The following is a 19,700-nucleotide window of genomic DNA, read 5'->3' on the forward strand; positions in this document are numbered from 1 at the left end:
TCATTGTTAGAGTAATAGTACTGTAACGGTCCTCTTTTGTAAAATAAACTAGCTAAAATGCTACAGGATATTCCATATGTCAATGGTAAGTGATGGTATGTCACGCCTTCAGCTACAGAAGTGGGTAGCTTCATGCAGACATAGCAATCTTCAATTTCCATAGTCTCTACATAGTGTATTAACAAGTTTGCAAAAACATTTAAGTGTGTCCTGTTCTTAATTCCATGATAATGTAGTCCTCCCTCATCTGATGCTTCTAAGTCTTGTTTTGTTTGTCTCAATGCTCTCTCATGTCTTGCTACACTCTGTGTTGTCAGCTCCTCACTGTCAGTATTTACAACTTCAGTAGGGACAATGTTAGTATCTTTACTTACAGCAAAGGGAATGAAGATTGTTAGTCCTATCCAGATGACTATCAGTACTATTATACTACATATACACACCTTGCAGCACGTCTTGAAACGACTGCAACTAGGTCTACCATTCACGGTTGAATCAGACATTTCGGCTCAGAAGAAGTTTCTCGACCCCTCTTTGTGTCTTTACACAACTAGCTTACTTTGTGCAAATTCACGGTGGTTCGTCTTCTTCTTCAGCAGAGTACTCAGGGACGGGCTCTCCGTCGCTTACGTCAGTTATATCAAGATCTTCAAGTTCTTCCAAAACGAGTGTCCATTCAGGAGACTTGTACTTTTTGTTTTGTCTTTTTATTCGTTCACTCCTTCTTTTGGAAGAGTTTTCTCCTTGCTCTGCTATCCGCGCACTTCTCCTTGCTTCTGCACGTTTTTCTTCCACTGTCTTTATCCTTAGCCTCAATTTCTTTACGAACCTAGGCTCAAGGTTGTTTCTTTTCTTGAGTCTCTTAGTTGGTACTTGGACTTCGCTTTCTTCTCTTATTCTCTTGTTCTCTTTAGCTTGTGGCAATTCTGCTTCACTTTCTTCTTCTTCTTCCCCTATCTGGCTAGTTCCAGGGCTAGCATCTAGTTCTTCTGCCTGGTTACTAATCTGGCCTTGTTCAGGAATATTTTGTTTTTAGCTTTCGATTGTCTCTGTTTCTGTTTCTGTTTCGGTTTCCTGAACCCGTTCTTCTAACCCTATCTGATCTTGTTCAAGCACTTCGATCTCTTGATTTTCTTCTGCTCGAACTATTATTCTATGTCTAAGCTGTCCCTTATCCACATCAGGAGTTAGTGGAGGCGTATCGAACACCTGTTCTGTCCCTGTCTGACCTTCTCCTTCCTCAGTTTTGATGTGAATCTCAAGCGGCTGAGGTTCTTCGCCTGTGCCTTGCTTTTCCTGACTAGTCCACTCTCTACCTTCACAAAGTCGCTCTCTTGTTCGGATGGGATCTTCGGTCAGATCAATCAATGGTATCCATTCTTCTGGCCATATGCTTGGCAGCTCGTCATCAGCTACTCCTGGCTCAGTTTCCTGGACCTCTTCAGCAGGCTGGATTCTTGGCAGTTCGTAGTCAACTACTCCTGGGCCAACGTCTGCTGTTCCTGCAGCTTGACTGGTGCTGGGCTGTTCGTTGACAACTGCTTCTGGTCTGGCTCCTGCAGAGTCCTCTGCTGGACGCCCTTCTACTTCAGGTTACTCGTCTGGTAATACCTTCTGGGTGTGGCCAGCGTGGATCCACTGGGGAATGCCTGCACACTTCACTGCAGTGGTTGTTACCAGGATTATTTGGCGTTTCTTTCCCCACCTTGGTGCCAGACAGCTTGACCGAGTGTGCTTCTTTATTTTGACCCAGTCTCCCGGAACCAAGTTGTGGAGAGGAGTCGTTGGATTGAGGATGCCGTCGTCTCCAATCTGGCGAGAGATAGAACGCACTTGGTCACCCAATCTTCTGCAGTATTCAAGCACCAAATCATCAGTAATACTCAACAGTTTGCTTCCTGGCACCCATGCTTGTCTCATCACTCTTCCCATAATGATTTCATGGGGACTTAGGCCTGTCTTGCGGTCAGGAACACTTCTCAGTCCCATCAGGACCAGGGGCAGGGCCTTCACCCAGGTCATGCCAGTTGCATCAGTCAGCTTTGCTAATCTGTTTTTAATAGTTCCATTTACTTGTTCCACTATTCCAGAAGCCTCTGGGTGGTATGCACAATGAAGTTTCTGCCTTATTCCAAAGGCCTTACAGAGTTCAGCCAGTATTTCATTTTGAAAATGTCCACCCTTATCTGATTCAATAATGAATGGTACCCTGAATCTAGGTATCAGTTCTTTTAGTAAACACTTCGCTACTGTCAGTGCGTCACTTTGGGGAGTAGGGTAAGCTTCTACCCACTTTGAAAATACGCAAACAATGACAAGTACATATCGCTTCCCTTCACAACGGGGCATGGTGATGAAATCAATCTGTATCCTTACGAAAGGACCCCCTGATCTCCCAATTTTGCTCAGCTCTACCATTGTCCTCTTGCCTGGGTTCATCTGTTGACATGACAGGCACCTCTGGCAGAGGGACTCTGCTACTTTTCTGAACTTTTTACTGTACCAAGTCTGTTGAAATACCAGAATCATGGCATCCCTACCAATGTGTGATCCCTCGTGTATCAATCTTGCCATTGTGCCAAGCAAGTGTCGGGGTAACACAGGCATACCAGTTGGGCCCAAAATGACACCATCCACACGTCTCGGTCTACACCCATCCTCCTTCCATTTCTCTCTTTCTTGCCAAGGGGCCGACTCCTGCCACTCTCTCACTTCATCCCAAGTAGGCACTTCTTCAAACACTTGAAGTTGGCAGCTGGCTCCGATCCCCCCTCGTTTAGGATTAACGATATAGTGATCTCTGGCGCACCATTGGGCCACTCGATCAGCATAATCGTTTCCCAGTGATATTTTGTCCATGCTCTTCTTATGAGCAACGCATTTTACCACTGCCAGTTCCTTGGGTAACTGGATGGCCTCTAAAAGGTCATGAACAACTTTTCCATTTCGAATGGGAGTACCTGAGGAAGTCAGGAATTCCCTCTGTAGCCACAATTGGCCAAAGTCATGCACAACACCATAACAGTACTGACTGTCAGTATACACTGTTATGCGTAGGTTCTTCCCAATTTTGCAAGCTTTTATCATAGCAATCAATTCGGCTACTTGTGCAGACTTTATGTTATATAGGTAACCTGCTTCTTCAATTTTGGTTAGGGAGACTACAGCATATGCAGCACTCAGGCCTCCTAGTTCATGTCTTAGACAGGAACCATCTACAAATAATTCCATGTCATGCACAGGCAATGGAGTTTCTTTAATGTCTGGGCGTGGCTTGGTACTGAACTCTGTCAGATCGATGCAGTCATGTTCATCATCATCCCCACCTTCCATTTCCAGGGGGTCAGGGAGTAAAGTGGCAGGGTTCAGAATACCGCACCTAACAATGCTTACATTTGCTGCACCCACAAGAATCCTCTCGTATTTAGTCAGCCGACTAGGGGTGAGATACTGCGTTTTAGTTCTAGTCAATAAAATTACCACTCCATGTGAAACATACACAGTCACAGGATGTCCCATGACAATGGACTCACTTTGTTCCAAACTTGCACAGGTAGCAGCTACTGCTTTCAGACAGCCTGGCAACCCAGCAGCTACTGGGTCCAAGGTGGCAGAGAAATAGGCCACAGGCCTTCTGGTCGTGCCATGTTCTTGAGTCAGGACTGACAATGCGCAATTATCGCGAGTGTCACAGAATAATGCAAATTCTTTTGAGTAATCTGGCATTCCCAACGCAGGGGCTGTACACAGACAATTTTTCAGTCTTGTGAAGGCCATTAGGCTTTCATCGTCCCATTCTACAATATCTGGCATTCCTCTCGTGGTCATTTTTATCAAAGGCCTGGCTAAGACAGCAAATCCCAGAATCCACTGCCTGCAGTACCCTAGTACACCCAGGAACATTCTGATTTCTTTTTGAGTACGGGGCAACTGCATCTTTTGAATTATTCTCACTCTTTCTGATGTGACTTTTCTGACGCCCTTTTCTATCTGGTGTCCTAGATATTTTACTGATTTTGCACAGAACTGTAGTTTGTCAGGGGCCACTTTATGCCCTTTCTCACACAGATGATTTAGTAGGGCAATGGTGTCAACTACACAGTCCCTATGACTTTTAGACGCCAGTAGGAGGTCGTCTATGTACTGCACTAGGACAGAGTTCCCAGGTAAGATCAAAGTCTCTAGACATTTTTTCAAGATCTGATTAAAGATAGAGGGGCTCTCTGTATACCCTTGAGGGACCCTGTTCCAGCAATACACGTGACCTTCGAAGGCAAATGAGAAAAGAAATTTGCTGTCGGGGTGCAAGGGTATCGAAAAGAATGCATGACACAAATCAATCACAGTGAACCACTCAGCATCCCAAGGAATCTGGTACAATATCACTGCTGGGTTCGGGACAATAGGGCAGCAAGGAACTACAATTTTGTTTACCTTTCTCAGGTCTTGCACTACCCTGTATTTGCCACTAGGCTTCTTGATACCCATAATCGGTGAGTTACATGGGCTACTCATCACTTCCTGTATGATGTTTCCTTCTAGTAACTTTTTTATTTCCAGTGTGACACCGGCTTTCACTTCAGCATTCATTCGGTAGGGCTTGGTGTTAGGGTATACTGCATTATCCTTGATGGCTATCTGTATGGGGTCTACATCCTTCATTAATCCTACATCTTTTCCAGTGAAGTCCCACACCTCTGGCTTTACTGCTTCTTGGAGTTCTTGGGGCAAGTCTTGCAGGGTCAATCGTTTAATTTCCGAGTCAGGTCTGAGCAACAATAATTTATAAATGCCATCTTCATCCGGGGTCTGAATTTCAACCCCCTTTGGTGTGCAAAAGATGGTACAGTTCATTTTGCACAGCAAATCACGGCCCAGTAGATTCACTGGACTGGTGTCACAGACGACAAATCTATGCATTTGTTTAAAATTTCCAATTGAAATCTCCATTGGTTCGGTAACAGGAGTACTAATCAATTGATTAGATACACCCACTACTTGGATATTTTCTCCCGAGAGGGGTAGGTTTGGGACGTCCACTGTTCTTACAGTAGAACGGGTAGCGCCAGTGTCCAACAGAAAGGTGACATCATTTCCGTCAACCTTTCCTTCAATGTATGGTCCAGACTGGTCTACCGGCAAGGAAGCGCCAAGTACGCACTCCTCGTCCTCCCCTCTCAGGCCCCGTCAGTACTGATCATTACAAAGGAAGGTATCATTCAGCAGATACTGCGAAGTTGCTGTATTTCTGTTCTCACCGCTTTCCCAAACTTCTATCTCCTCACCCTCGCCCTGTTTTCCCCTGTACACCTGCTTTGGTGCTCGAGGCACCTGAACTGTTTTTACCTGTGGTTGAGTCTTTCTTGGTCTTTCTTTCTGCGTCTGTGGAGTTAAATCAGGTGTTTTGGCGTTATCATCTATTAGATAGGGGCATTCGTTACGCCAGTGTCCAATTTCGCCGCACTGATGGCAGGGAAATTTCTTCATAGCCTCTTCCCTGCTAAATTTGGGCCGGGGCTTTCCTCCACCCCCACCCCCAGGACCTTTGTTCTCAGCATTTTTAACCATGTTACTCAACTGTTTTTCCTGCTGTTCTGCGAGCTTCACTTGAGCCCACATCACTTTCTCCTTAAGGGCCTTTTTCTTTTCTGCCATCTCGTCCTCGCAGTACTTTGCATACCGCAGGACCTCATCCATCTTTTTTGTATGCCAACAGATTTTATTATCTTTTATCCACTGACAAATTTCGGGTCTTAAACCATTTACAAACCTGTAAATAAAATGCGTCATGTCTTTCATCTCGATGTTATCAATACCACTGTATGTTTTGAATACCTGCAATAACCTCTCATAGAAGGAGTGCACTGTCTCATCCCTTTCCTGTGTTGTCCTATCTATTTTTGTCCAATCAGTTTCCTTTGCGGGCACCTTTTCTTTCAAATGCTGAATTACCTGCTCATATTTTCGCATGACATCCTTTGATGGCTCCCCTGTTTCTTTATTCCTTGGGTACTCTTCACTAGGCCAGTCTATGGCTATTTTACACTGGGTCCATAAATCTACAGGAACCACAATGTCGAAAAACCCATCCAGGTCCTTCCACAGACATTTCTGTACCTTCACGAACCTTTCCACCTGCCTGTACCAGTCTACTGGTTTCTCTCGTAATTTTGGAAAATCATTCGTAAAGGACACAATATCCTGTCTGGACCAAGGGACATGCACATACTTCCCTCCGGGTACTTCGCGCATGGGGCATAACTGCTCAGGTTTTTCTACCTCCCTCAAAGCAAACTCAGGAGTCGCTTGTCGGGAGCGAGCCTCTTCTTTCTTTCTCGCCCACCTGCTTCTCCATCTTTCCACATCTCCCCATTTTTGCAGTACCCCCAATAATTCTTTAATCTGCAACTTTTTCCCCGCTACATTCAGGTGCTCTATATCTTTGTCTGAGAAGTCTGCTCTGTACGGTTTCTGCAAGGGCTTGGATTTTGAAATATCTACCCCCATACTGGCTGCGGTGTCTGTCAGTTTTTCGTGGAGCATTCTGGTGTTTCTTGTAAAGCTTTTACACATAAACGACAATTCTTCTTCAGAGTAGGTATTCAATCGATCCAACCCCACATTTCCTGGCATTAATTCTTCTATTTCTACCCTCAGCTTGTAGAGGTCTAAAGGTTTCGTTTGCGGAGTCTGTTTCTCTAATTCGCGACTCCAACTTTCAATTTCATCCGGAGTTACCAGAGAGACACTCCTAGTACCTGTTGCTGACTCTAATTTAATTTCTTTCGCATTAAAAGGGTTATGCCTCTGCTGTATTCCCTTTCCGGTCTGTTTGTTTGGCAAGTCCAAGAACGCAACTTCAGACTCGCATTCACTGGACTGATCATCTATGATTATCGGTTCCTGTCTCGGGGGTGCCATGACTGGGGTCATAACTGGAGTAATCGGATTTCCCTGACTATTTCCGTATAACGGAACCACTGGTCCAATAGTTACTGGAATAGTCAACGCCTCAGGACTGGTATTTAACTGGGATATTTTCTGAATTATTTCTGTCCTTTGTCTAGCTAGAGCCTCTTGCTCCTTTTCCACTAGTATCCTTCTTAAAGTCGTGTCATGTAATATCTGTGGGGTCAATGGAGGAGTAAAACTCGGGGCAGTAGGATGCGTTTCACTTGGTCCCCCACCATAATTTGGTTTTGGGAACAAGGTTCCGGTGTTAAAGGACCTGCGCTCTTCCTCATATGGAGGTTGAACAAAAGGCAGTCCTGAACTCGATGGTTTCTCTTCGTTTTCATACATAGGTCTGGGAAGGAACACTTTTGTACGTGAATACTTTTCTTCCTGGCTTGCGGGCACTTTGGGATATATATCCCTTGTTTCCGCCGGTTCGGGTTTCTCAAAATAGGGCAATACTCGACCACCCCCTCCCAGTCCTAATGATCTGTCTTCTTCCTTTATAAAGTGGCGACGGGGAGCATCTCCTACACTGGAAGGACGGACCCCCTCATTATAAGGTGGCGGACTTCTGGTACAGATGTCATCTATCAATTCATCATCTGACTCCCCAAGGGCCCCCCAATGCTTACACTTTTCGGTACTTTTCTCACCCGCTGCAGGATTATGACATGCCGGCATCATGGGAAACAGACCCTCAACCATCATACTCTGCCTCCACTGCTTCATCCTTTTATCCCTGGACTCCTGTTTTTGCCTGGGGTACCATTTGGTCAAACCTTTGTCCATTCGGGGTCTTTCTCTTTCAAAAGCCTCTATTTCCCATTCCTCTAATGCCTCATACTGCGTTAGTCTCGGTCTGGGATGCAGTTCATTCATTCGGGTTCTTAAATTAAATAAGATCCTACCATTGAAAGTGCCTTCTAACGGAAAAGCCAATACTCCGTCATCTTTTGTGTACTTTACCCAATTCTCCAACCACACACAGGTATTGTACCCTCGGTCAAACATCATGAATGAGGCAGGAGTATTAGGTGGTGGGACAAGAACACCTTCTCTAGATTTAATCGGTTTGTCCGTTTTGAAATAATTTTTCACCTTACTTACAAGGGACATTTTTCTCTTTGTTCCGTACATAATATCGTATCTATTAGTCTTCCACTGATCCCTTTCAAACCCTAGGTGCCTTGGATCAGGTCGAGTTCCTGTAGTCTGCGAGTGCCACATGCGACTTCTACGCTAAACCTTGTTTACTAACTACCTCCAATCAGAACGCGCCTTGCAAATCTGTGCGACCAATGAGGTGCACGCGTTCAAATAGTTTCGACCAATGGGTGCGCGGCCCCTTCGTGAGACAGTTCCCACTCCTCGGCGCTTCACCCCTCCTTTACAATTCCAGCCCCGCTACCCGCCCGCTGCGTCTACCAATCCCAGCGCGGCACGGAGTGACGTCAGAGGCGCTTCGCGACTGACTCCCTCCCTTCACAAGGTAACGGAAACTTTCTTTCTTTTAAAGTGTTCAGTGCTTGGTTATTTTACAACGAATACACATTCGCCACAGTGCTCAAGTGTCTAGACAGAGAAAGAATTATTTTACTGCAAGTAAACTACTTCCATTTACTTTTTACGCGCTGCGGGTAGATCCCTTCCGCCTACCCTTCACTCTAGCATCGGTGAACCTGTTATTCCCCTAAACTCATCCACTTCTCCGGGATATATCTGAGTCTAAGGTTTCTCAGCGGACCCCTTTGCTTTCACCCAAGCTCCGAGGAACCTGCTACTCTTCCGATGTGACCCTTACTAGGTTACGTCACTATGGGAATTTTGCCAATGAACCTCGTTACTAACATTTATTCACACATGTATTCAGAAAACCCTAGTTAGTGCTTCCCGGTTATCCTAACCTGCACCTAACTTTCCTCGAGCCTGTGACCTCAGGACAATGGATTCTATTCACCACTTGCCCTTTCAATTCCCCGGGGAGTTCGGACAACAAGAAACAATACGGTTTACTAACGCATGGATTAATACATATAACAATATAAGAACAAGAATAATAACAATACAAAAATTCATGAATTCAAAGGCAACACACTTCAAGAGACTGATCAGATCCCCTGGAATGGCCGCTCTTATAGCAGCATCAATATACTAGCAGCTTCCGACTCAACTAGTCTAACTAATCCTGCCTAACCTTTAGCTTAGTCCCTAACTATACCTCTGCTACCAGAAAAACTGATAGAGCGCGCGAGGCCACCCGACCAATAATTTTCGCCGTTTCCGGCTTCAGGGCCCATATACTTTCAAATCACCATATACATTGACCAGGTGACTTCACGAGCTCTACCAATTTGTGTGTGTTCCCTACTATTGTTTCTCAGTGCACCCGACTTACCATCCACCGATGCGGGTACCTAATGACCACAATGAATCAGGGAGCTAGCTGTAAAAGGAAAGGCAGCAAAATACAAACCCAACCAATAACATTCAAAATACTGTTGGAAATGACCACGGACAACTGGAAGTTTTAAAATGTTTATCTAAAGTTCATTGTTCTCATGCATCAGGTGTACAAGAATAAGACATTCAATGACTAGTAAAATGTAAATGATATAACTATAGAGAAATAAAGACAAGGTAATCATTGAAAATTGCTATGGAATATAAATGAAGAATGCTACACAATCTCAAAAATCTTCAAGCATGGACAGACTATGCATGGGTAACTATAGGAAGGCCTATAAAGAGTAACACGCTAAACTTAAAGTGAATGGCCCTTTGAACAGTCTAGGTAAGGAGGTTCTAGACCATATCAGGAAATGACAAACTGCAATGCAAAATATAATTTCTAACAGGTGAGATGACATGGGAATACGTTTGCGAGATAATTGCAAATGACTTTCAATGGTTTGCGGAAAGCATGGAAAATAACATATGCCAAAGTATCACTTTATTTAAGCAAAAGGTAGAAATATAGAAAGGTGCAAGTTTAAAGAACTTAGAACAGTATTTACCTAGACTGGTGTGGAAACCAAACCCTGGCCACGGGTCAGTTTAAGGACAGGAAACCCTCAAGGAAGGATACCCCTCAAAGGACAGCAGGTGCAGAATGGACACCCCGGACAGGACAGGATACCCTCGGATTGGAATCAGGACAGGACCTCAGGACAGGACCTCAGGACAGGACAGCAAACCCTCAGGACAGGACCGGAACCCACAGTTCGGAAGCAACGCCTGCGCTCCACCCTCTCTGCAGTTATCGATCAAGACCCCGATTGGGTCAGCGAACTCCCAGCAAAGTGCTTCGCCAGCACTTTAAGGTTCAGTAGAACCTTAGTCTATGGTCAAATTCGGACAGAGTGCTCCGCAGCTCTCTGTATCTTCAGTCACCTATTGAGTGCGATGGGTCAGTGACAGGTCAGCTAAACCAGACAAGTCGGACGATTCCCTAGGTGAACCCAGGGTAGATATACTGTTTGGGGCAGTGTACCACCCCCCAATGTTGCAAAGTGTCAGAATCCCTCAATTTGGATTGGTCCTAAGGTAGGATTTGGGTAACACACCAATCATAACACAACATTTCAAGCCTGTATTTGCATACTTGGGTACCGCCTAGAGAGATTGGGGTTCTCATGAGAAATTGCAGAGAAATACAATAGGAATATTACAATGTTTCTGAATAAGGACATGTGACTCCGTTCAGCCGAGTTTCAGGTCGGTTCTCAGGAGCATCTTGCCCATCACTGCCAACTGGCTGTGTTCCATCAGTCAAGGTCCATTGGCCGCAGAGTTTGCGCAGGCGCAGAAGGGACCTCCAATATGGCTCTCCTCTCTCTCAGACCCCCATTTCCCGCGGTACATGAAAAGTAAGCAAAAACAAATTAATACATAATAATGTCATCATGAAAACACATCACAGGGTTTTACTTTCAACTTATCATCATAAAATATACTTATGCAGTCTATATGTTAGCTACATGAATACAATCACAAGAGCAGTGGCATGAGCAGTACCACATGATGGGCACAGCTATGTATTACGCATGCGCATAAATTTCCCTCCACTTCTGCAGACGCGTCAGGACACGTGAGTGTGACTGACGCATGCGCAGTAACTAAATACAAGCGGCGGCCATATTAGGTGACTCGGGTAAATTATTTTAGTAAAACACATGTGCAAGCTTCGTGGTCTTTATTCAAACTAAATATAAACGTTAGTAAAACATACATTTGTTAACTTATTACACATAAACGAGGTTCTTGAGTACAGCAAGTCCGCAAAATATGCGAAGCTTTTCTTCATCATAGGGTCTGGGGAATCACTCAGTCAGCAGCCTGCCAATCAAATCATTCTGGAGAATTTTTGGGCATAGTCCGGAATATTTCTGCAAAACCACAAAAAACGAATACATCGGGTAATCTCAACAGTGAAATGTAAACCTCGCAGATGTAATCTATACCTTGTTTATGGAGACATTCAGGAATATCTAGTGAGGATGTTGTCCGTTCATTGCCTGTGATGTAATTGTGGGCTCTGCTGATGTCTGATCCGGCCAACATCGAGTACAGAGACGTGTACCCACCCTGGCACAAACATGAACCACCTCGTGGTGAGAGGGGCTCGGATGCATTCCCGGGCGAGGCCTTGGCGCTGGAAACTGAAACATTCCTCCATCCAGATGAAAACACCCATTTTGAGGTTTCCAAAAATGAACGGAGACCCCCTACTGTTCCACCAATATCTCCTAGGAAGAGTTGTGCTATTGAAAACCTAGGATTCCAAGTCTAAAACGCTTTTGTCCGATTCCATCACATAGAATTGTACATATTTGTCCTTTGTATAAAGCGCTTACCTTGGTCACAACTGGGTCTGATAGGCACTATATAAAACTACAAATAAATGATCAACGCGACAAAGAGTAAGGAACGGTAGCTGGAGTGGGCCCTCCCTCGGTCTGCATTAGCGACTCAGAGTTCGAGAGAACCTGTTTTTTTGCTTTGCATCTGCTGCTTTCAGTTTGGTATTCCTATTTGAATCAGATAATGTTTATTGAAAGCAGTGACGCCAATGACGAGGTACACTACGTGGTGGACAGGTGAACATGATGGAAAACGTGGCCATGTCATGTTGAAGTCAAATCAAAATATACTAGAGTTCTGGGTGGTAAGGCAAAGTGGCAGGTGGTGGGCTGGGTCGCCGGGGAGGGCCCCTTCTATGTGCTTTGCAGGGGGGCCCCCTCAAGTTTCGTTACGCCACTGTGTACATGCTGCTCTAAAAGTGCAGCTTAGCCCCTGGACTTACATTACTGATTGTTGTAAAGAGGTGGGCAATCACATTTTGGCAAGCAAATAGGGCAGGAAGGGCAGGATGTGGGTGAGGGAGTGAGGCAGGAAGATGTAATTTCAAGTGCAAACACTGACATCGAATTGCTAACATTACTTTAAAATAAATGGAGATGCTCAGGGAAGAACAAAGAGACTTGCAGGGGTTTGGTCCACCGGACATACCAAAGCGTTTGATGCAGGGTGTGCAGCTTCTCAGTAAAAGGGAGCCTTACTCATCTTCAGGTTATGGGGTACAGTGCCCCATCTCTTAAGAAAGCATTGGCAAAGAAAATATTTCTCACCTATTTGAGACACCTATTAGCTTTGCCAATGTCTTTTAGCCATGTTGCAGAGCTGCAAATACGTTATTACATTCAATGAACTGCATAAAAACCATGCGTGGGAGGAATGGGCAGTAGAAGAAGTGAGGAGGCCGTATAGGTGTTATTGTGACGTGCGTGTATTCCCAATTCAAATCAGGGTGATCGTGTTAGCAGATTATATTCTGTAATATTCTCCTTCCTTTTTTCTGTCTTGTTTCTTCTAGGTCTTCCACCTTCTCCAGAGGGGGCCCCTGGAAGGCTCGAGGATAAGAGGAGAAGAAAAGAGACGGTAAGTATGTATGTCTCTCCACGAAGGGTAGGACAGACACCTTCACCACACCCTGGTGGAAGGAGAAAAATAATTGCGCCAAATAGACCAAATGAGTGAAAATGTTTAAAATAAAATATGAGTGAGGATTTTCCCTGGGAGTAGGGGGTTCCCTATGAGTACCCCCCATTGCCTGACATATTTCTTGGTGGCATAGAAAAGCCCAAAAAGTGTAAGGGTTCCTTCCTGTTCTCTTATTCCCTTATGCTGGGGGGGGGGCGGGGGGGGGGGGGGAAGGGGAATACCTCAGTCCTTTCCAAGGGAAAACAAATAGTGCTTCCTTACTTCGATATATAGATCTGTATTGTGCCTATGGTGTGATCATTTTGTTTTCTGTACACACACCCCTCTCCCCATTTGCTCTAACCCCTCTTCCCGTTTAAAAAGCTTGAAGAGGAAATAAAAAGAAAAAGAAACATCAAGAAACAGGTACAGTAGGAGCGAGTTGTTAGTCTGTAGCCTCCCTCCCAAACTCTCCTGAATCTCCACTTCCACCCACTCCCCTTGATGCGTCACGTACCACCTCTGCTGCAACTCTTCCGAGTTGCAGTGGCTCCTGCATGCCCTCCTGGGGTAACACCACTCCTCGCACTACTCATCCAGACTCCCGTCAAGTTCAGAGTCTCCTCCTCTCCAGTGGCAGCTCCTCCACTATGGCGGTGGAGCGCCATCCCACTACTTTTAAGCGGTGCAAAAAAGGAAACATAAAATTATGAAAACTTTAAGTTATTCTCATTTTAAGCTTCATGCTGCTTAGTTTGCGGGCGAGTGGAAGGGGCTGCTCTGCTCTCGGATCAGGGAGGGAGTGGTTTGCCCACTACTAAGTACGCAATGGCTGTTTGGTCAGCCCTCTCGGGCCGCCCAAACAAGTCATGCACACTTTTCCTATTCTCCATGCAGGCTGCATTACAGCCTGCATGGAGAACATGCCCAGGCTCCCGTTCCCTGTTTGAGCGTCGATCTAGGACACTCAAAGCCAATTACAATGCTGCATTGCAGCGTTGTGATTAGTCAGGGGAGCCTGGCTGTGCTTCCTATTCCTCAGTCCGATGAGGAGAGTAGAGACCGGGACCCAGCGCTGCAAGTGTTTATTCTATTATTATAATTTTATACCTTGCACACAGTCCCCCCCCTCTTGTCGCACCTGCTATCCGCGAACCTTGCCGGCAGCTACTACTCCTCTCCACTCAGGCAGACAGGTCTCTCCGTCGTCCACTGGAGTCTCCTGCGGTTCTCTACCGGTCATCTCCTCTGCGTCTTCCTGGTTGCTGGGTTCGTTCCTCCTTCCTGTTCCAAGTGACTTCCTGTCTCTGAGGTTCTCCTTTTCTCCTCCCTCCTGCATCTACGATTGGCTCCTCCTCTTCCTTTCTTCCTGTTCCGCCTGTGTGTAAGAAGTATAGTCCTTCTTCAGTGTTTTAAATAGGGGTTTGTTTTTTCTTCCAGGTCCGGCCAGCGTATGCGGAACCCGGGGTTGGCGGAGATCCGCAATAAACTATTTGAATATTTTGGTTAAAAGAAATAGCGTGTAATGTATTGGAAATGTCAAATCTTTATTGTCTATAATTTGATGAGAAATTAGGCAACTAGGTTGCACCCCAGGCAGTGCGAGTAGGGGCAAGTGCACCTTTACACTTGTATTTTGTTTCAGTTTACTCATAAACAATACACCATACACCTTTGTAATAGACACAGATGCAGCAAGGTCATGTCTAAAGGAAAGGATGGTCCCTTTATCGAAAGACACTACGGTCATACAAGTGGTCTCGGGTACGATGTGAAGAATCTCCTTCACGAGACCCATCGAACTGGAGATGGGAGAGAATAGTGTGAGAGGCCAGTTATTATATTCTCCTTTAACCCTGACTAATCTATTAGGAATAAATTTGCTGACCAAACTAAAAATGACCATACAGTTTTCCAATGACGAGACCATGGCCTGCTCCTCCCCAGGGGCTCACATCTTAGGACCACCGACACGAAACACCCCCACATTACAAGTATGCAAGTGAAGACACGTCCTACCAACCAGATCCCCTTCACTGAGGCGGTCTTAAAATACATGACAAAGTTCTTGGATGTGTGAGAACTTGTTCGGCAGTGGGCACATCGTACACACTACCTCCTAGTTAAGACAGCTAAAAAGACAAAAACCTTTATAGCCAATAGGGTATGCAAGGAAGAAGTGAGTCGTAATCACGCCACATATACCCCTGCTGGGTCCCCTGGGACAGAACAAGAAACGGCGGCAAGGCATGTGTGGACAATGGCCACAACAGCTACATCCCAAACGCCTTTTGTAACACCAAGCTTAGCCTCTGCCACCACCACGGCACCTCCGTTTACCTGAAAGTGGCAAAGATGAGGCTGCCTGGCTCTATGTGGTGCACTCACCAGGCCCAAGGGCCCCTTTCAGCTGTCGAATATGATACCTGAATAAGTAGCTATGTCAAGAATGCTGCATGAGACAGGAAACCACTGCAAGAAGATGCCCCTTCCGACCATATGGGGAGAAAAGCTGAGTATGAGATGGCTAGGCAGACACACACACACACCACTCGATGATCCACAAGGATGATCACCAAACAGTATTAAGCCCAAAGAGACACTGCTAAGTTGGTCCAACACAAATTGGAAAAGACCGCCCTCAAGGGTGTTGCTTTGGCTGCGAGCACGGAAATGGCTCCAGTCTTAAAGGGTGCCCCACAGCAAAACACCAGCGGATTTCAACCTAGCTATAGTGGCCGATAACAGGGAGGTTGAGGGCAACCAGACCGTATGGAATGTTACTATTGCCACAGGATTGGCCACCTGGCAGATAGATGCCGGGTAAAAGCATACCACGAACAGAGATCAATGGACCAGGGCCAGCCACCACAAAATCCTCATCCACAGAATTAAGCTCAGGGAAACCTGAATGCACCTTAGATTCAGCAACAAGGAGGTCAGTCAACTGCCACACCACCACAACAGGAAGCAGGTAGTAGGACCAACGTGTAGCAGCAACAACCACAGACAGGGAACTCTGCCCACCAGGGATCGCCAGTAGGGTAACTGTCTGGGGAGGTAATGCCTTCGCACAAACACAAAGTCCAAATGTGTAGTAGGTTGACCCCCCCGAGTAAATAACACCCATACACCCACATCCCAATAATTAACTGTACCAAAACCAAAGAAGGGCCAATGAGACAACGTTGGGAATTCAAAAGTTTTACTTACATCTGGGGATTCAGGTCACTGTCTGTGTTCTGTAGAACAAGTATCCTCACTAAAGTTCACCATTAAAGGTACCTGTGGGAGCCAAGGCCCCACTTTGCTGCTGAACCCCCAGGGTGGGATTGGTTGGCAACACCCCAGAGGGAGGGCAATCTGATGGAGGGCGGGTTGGCTCCCAGACAAAGTACTTTAAAAACAGGCACCCAGGTCCCGCATCGAAAGTCAATGGGGACTGGTACCTATTACAAAATCAGGAGATCTCCATTCTCGGGCATCAAGCCTGGGACCAAAGTTCCATCATGGTGTGAAGCCCCTTCTGTGCCCCAAAAAGACTAGAAGCCTCTGGCTAAATGGAGGCCCCCTTTCAATTCTAAAACAAAGCTGTCCTCCATTGTTGGGAGTCAGGTTTCCCATACGCTTTGGATAGTGAAGGCCCCACAATCACCACAGTGATTGCACAAAAACCAATAAGTTGTGAGGCGCCCACATGGCATTGAGTTATTCTGAAGTTTGCCAGGTTAGCCAGACATCCCAGAATTGCGAGGCCCTGTAATCATCCCTAGGCAAACTTCGCCAAGGGTTCTTTGCCTTGAGCCTGGGCTCCACACGTTCTTATGATCCAACAGTGTTTTAATTTCTTTCCTTTGGGTTCTCCAAATCCGCACAGTCTGGGTGCCATGTCATACCCTTCCAATATAGCAACAGGAGATTAGAAGCCAGAAGCCAGGACCCGCAGATCCAAATACACTGAAAAGACACTGTACGAGGGAGAGGGGAGACTGCAATGTTCACCACAGCTACAGGTGACAAGTAGAACGCAGAAAGCGATTACCCCCATATCAGGCCTAGCAATTAACCAAAGCATTAGGCCTTACATACACCATCCTGAGAAAGCTGTAAGCCCCGAACTCAGACACCACAAAACAGCATGATCCTGGGACACGGGGGCCATGGAACAACTTTCTGACCCCCTCCGCCTCATGTTAAGTGAGACAGCAGATCACGCGAGATCTAGGGAAGTGCCCAAAAACCAACACAAGGAGCCCGTAAAGAAGTCTCTAGAGAGAAAGGATTTAGTCGAGATATCTGGCGCCACATGGGAGGGGCACATTGCATGCTGAGGACGGAGAAGTATACACACATATGTGATCTGGGGGCATGTTGCAACCACCAAAACATAACAATGACATGCACCCTCCTCGCACAGTCCTGTGCACGTGTAGGTCAAAAGCAGCAGCCCGCACTGATGGTGCCCCCATGCACAACAGGAGAGACAGGGTACCAGAAAAATTGGCGGCACCCATAAAATCATAGATAAAAACTGATACTATTCATCCCTATGATCACTAGACCACTCGATAAACAATTTCACAGTAATCCAAGCAACTAGTTAGGACCGAAGAAAATGTAGAGGTGGGCCACCTTTAAATTTTTAACTATCATAAGATACCATGCTTGGGCAACCTTCTGGTGCCTCACTAAAAATTGTGTAAATGAAGTGTGGAGAGCACACCCTTAAAGGGAAGTACAGGTACCCAGAACAGAGATCCTTGACGATGGCACATGCAATGTTTTCTGACTTAACAAAATTAACCAAGCTCTTATCTGACAATCTTATAATCTAGCCTCCAAGTGCACCACCTTTTCAGCTGCCACATCAGCACCCCAACACAGATCTAAAAGTTTGCAAATCTAGATTATGAGCTGCACCAGGAGCTTTTTATTTGAACTGTGAAACAAGAAACCCCAACCACCAGAGAACCACAGACACATCCCCTGGATCGATATCCAAGATCTTATTACCAAGTTATGTATTATTGCACTTCTATGTACCCTCTTATCTATTCTGGATGCTGCCACACATATTCACTGTTAAAGAACTGTCTGGCCAAATGGAGTCCATTCAAAATTATCACAGCACTTGTGGAGGGATCTCTCCCAACATGACTGCCGTGGGCTCTAAGACATCAACCAGGTCGTGTTACGTCTGTTCATTGATAACGCATGCTGCAGGCACAGACAAACTGTTCTTGTTCCAAGAGGTAGCCCCAAAAAAGGAAAATGCCTTCTCCACTTATACCTATACAGGATTAGTGCCAAAATGTGTGAAATAAATGCTTTATTTAAAAGCAGTCCCAGACATGGAGATCTGCTGAGCCCAGTAGGCCTCCATCCCTGGGAGGGCCAGCTATTCCCAATGGGATCACAAATTGCGAGTGCCTCATGAATATTGATGAGGCATGCAAGTTGCGACCTCTTTGGGAATCACAATCAGTGTCTCAGACCCTATTGTACATGGCATTTTTCAACTCGCAAATCGTGACTCGCAATCAAGCGCAATTTGCGAGTCTTAAATTGTTATGGTCGTACATCTGGCCCCAAGTGCCTTTTGTCATTGCTTCTGACTTCACTGACCCCAACACCAATATATGCTTTCTGAGAACTTTGCATGTAATAAGTAACACGTTGGTAGTCTAGACGAAAGGCATGGGAACCCAATGGACATGAACACAAAACGAAATCTTGCACTGTACAGAAAGGGTATTAAAATACTAATAATTAAACATTGGTAGTGCTAACTTCTCTGTTTTCCGTCTAGTCTCTAGCCCGACGGAATGTATAATGGTGTCTTCAACAATGGTTAGTATTTCCCGTGGGTTCATTTTAAAATGCAAGACTAGCTGATGTCACATATTCCAGAATGGTAACTGCACAGAAGTATTTTAATTTGTCATCTGTTGCAAAAATTAATGTTTTATTGAAAACTGCCTCTCCTAGCCCACCTCTCAACCTGTCACACACCATGTTCCCGTGGGATCTGAGCAGCATGAGAAAGCACAATAAAACATGGGGTATTTTAAACTTGTGCAATAGATGTAAAAGGTTGCCGACCAGAGGACCCGAAATTAAAATGTAAAATGTACAAAACGGATAACTTTGCTTGAAAGGGAAACAAACTATTCCAGTGAACTGCTGAGAGAAAGTACAGCATGAAATGTCTGCCATCCTGTGGTTATATTTGGCATTACTGTTCACAATAACGTTGCTGCTATATTGACATACACAAAATGTACACCGGCAAAAATTGATACAAACATACTTTCTGTACCCAGGACAACAGCAATACAAAGTTTCGCTTGCACTGCCTTCACAACCCGTACCAGACGGTTTTAACTTGTTCAGGTTTTTAAGAAGGCAAGGCAGAGTGGAAGGGGGAAGAAATAGTACTTCAATTACGTCGGGAGCAGCAGAAGGGCACTGATTAACTTGAATCAATCTGTGCTTGGCTGTCCTCCACAGAAAGGATCGTTAAGTTGAGTTGGCCAGCACAGGCCAATTAAGGAGGCTTCAAAGAGGGACACTGGAGCCAACATATGGTAAGCAATGAGCGCGTGCTCTGGCTGCATGCTCGACCCTACTTAGTAGCTGCACTTCGACCTCCCGCATCGACCCTTCGACTTGTGCACTGCCTGAATAAATAGTATGTGTAGTTTGAGTGTATGACACCCACATTCTTGTTATAAGCACATAAGGGGAGAGGATGTGGCTGTAAC

At 45.6% G+C, this 19,700-nt stretch overlaps 1 long non-coding RNA gene across 2 annotated transcripts in view; it reads left to right on the forward strand.

Annotated features, from left to right (window-relative positions):
- Nucleotides 1-18,954, forward strand: part of LOC144767212 (uncharacterized) — a 28,688-nt gene extending 9,734 nt beyond the window's left edge. For both annotated transcript variants that reach the window (XR_013598099.1, XR_013598098.1), the window contains 2 exons: nucleotides 12,830-12,894; nucleotides 14,377-18,954. This is a non-coding gene — a long non-coding RNA (uncharacterized LOC144767212). The remainder of the gene's footprint in view (nucleotides 1-12,829; nucleotides 12,895-14,376) is intronic.
- The last annotated feature ends 746 nt before the right edge of the window (nucleotides 18,955-19,700 follow it).

Source organism: Lissotriton helveticus, chromosome 7 (assembly GCF_964261635.1).
Source record: "Lissotriton helveticus chromosome 7, aLisHel1.1, whole genome shotgun sequence".
In the NCBI taxonomy this organism is placed as follows: domain Eukaryota; kingdom Metazoa; phylum Chordata; class Amphibia; order Caudata; family Salamandridae; genus Lissotriton; species Lissotriton helveticus.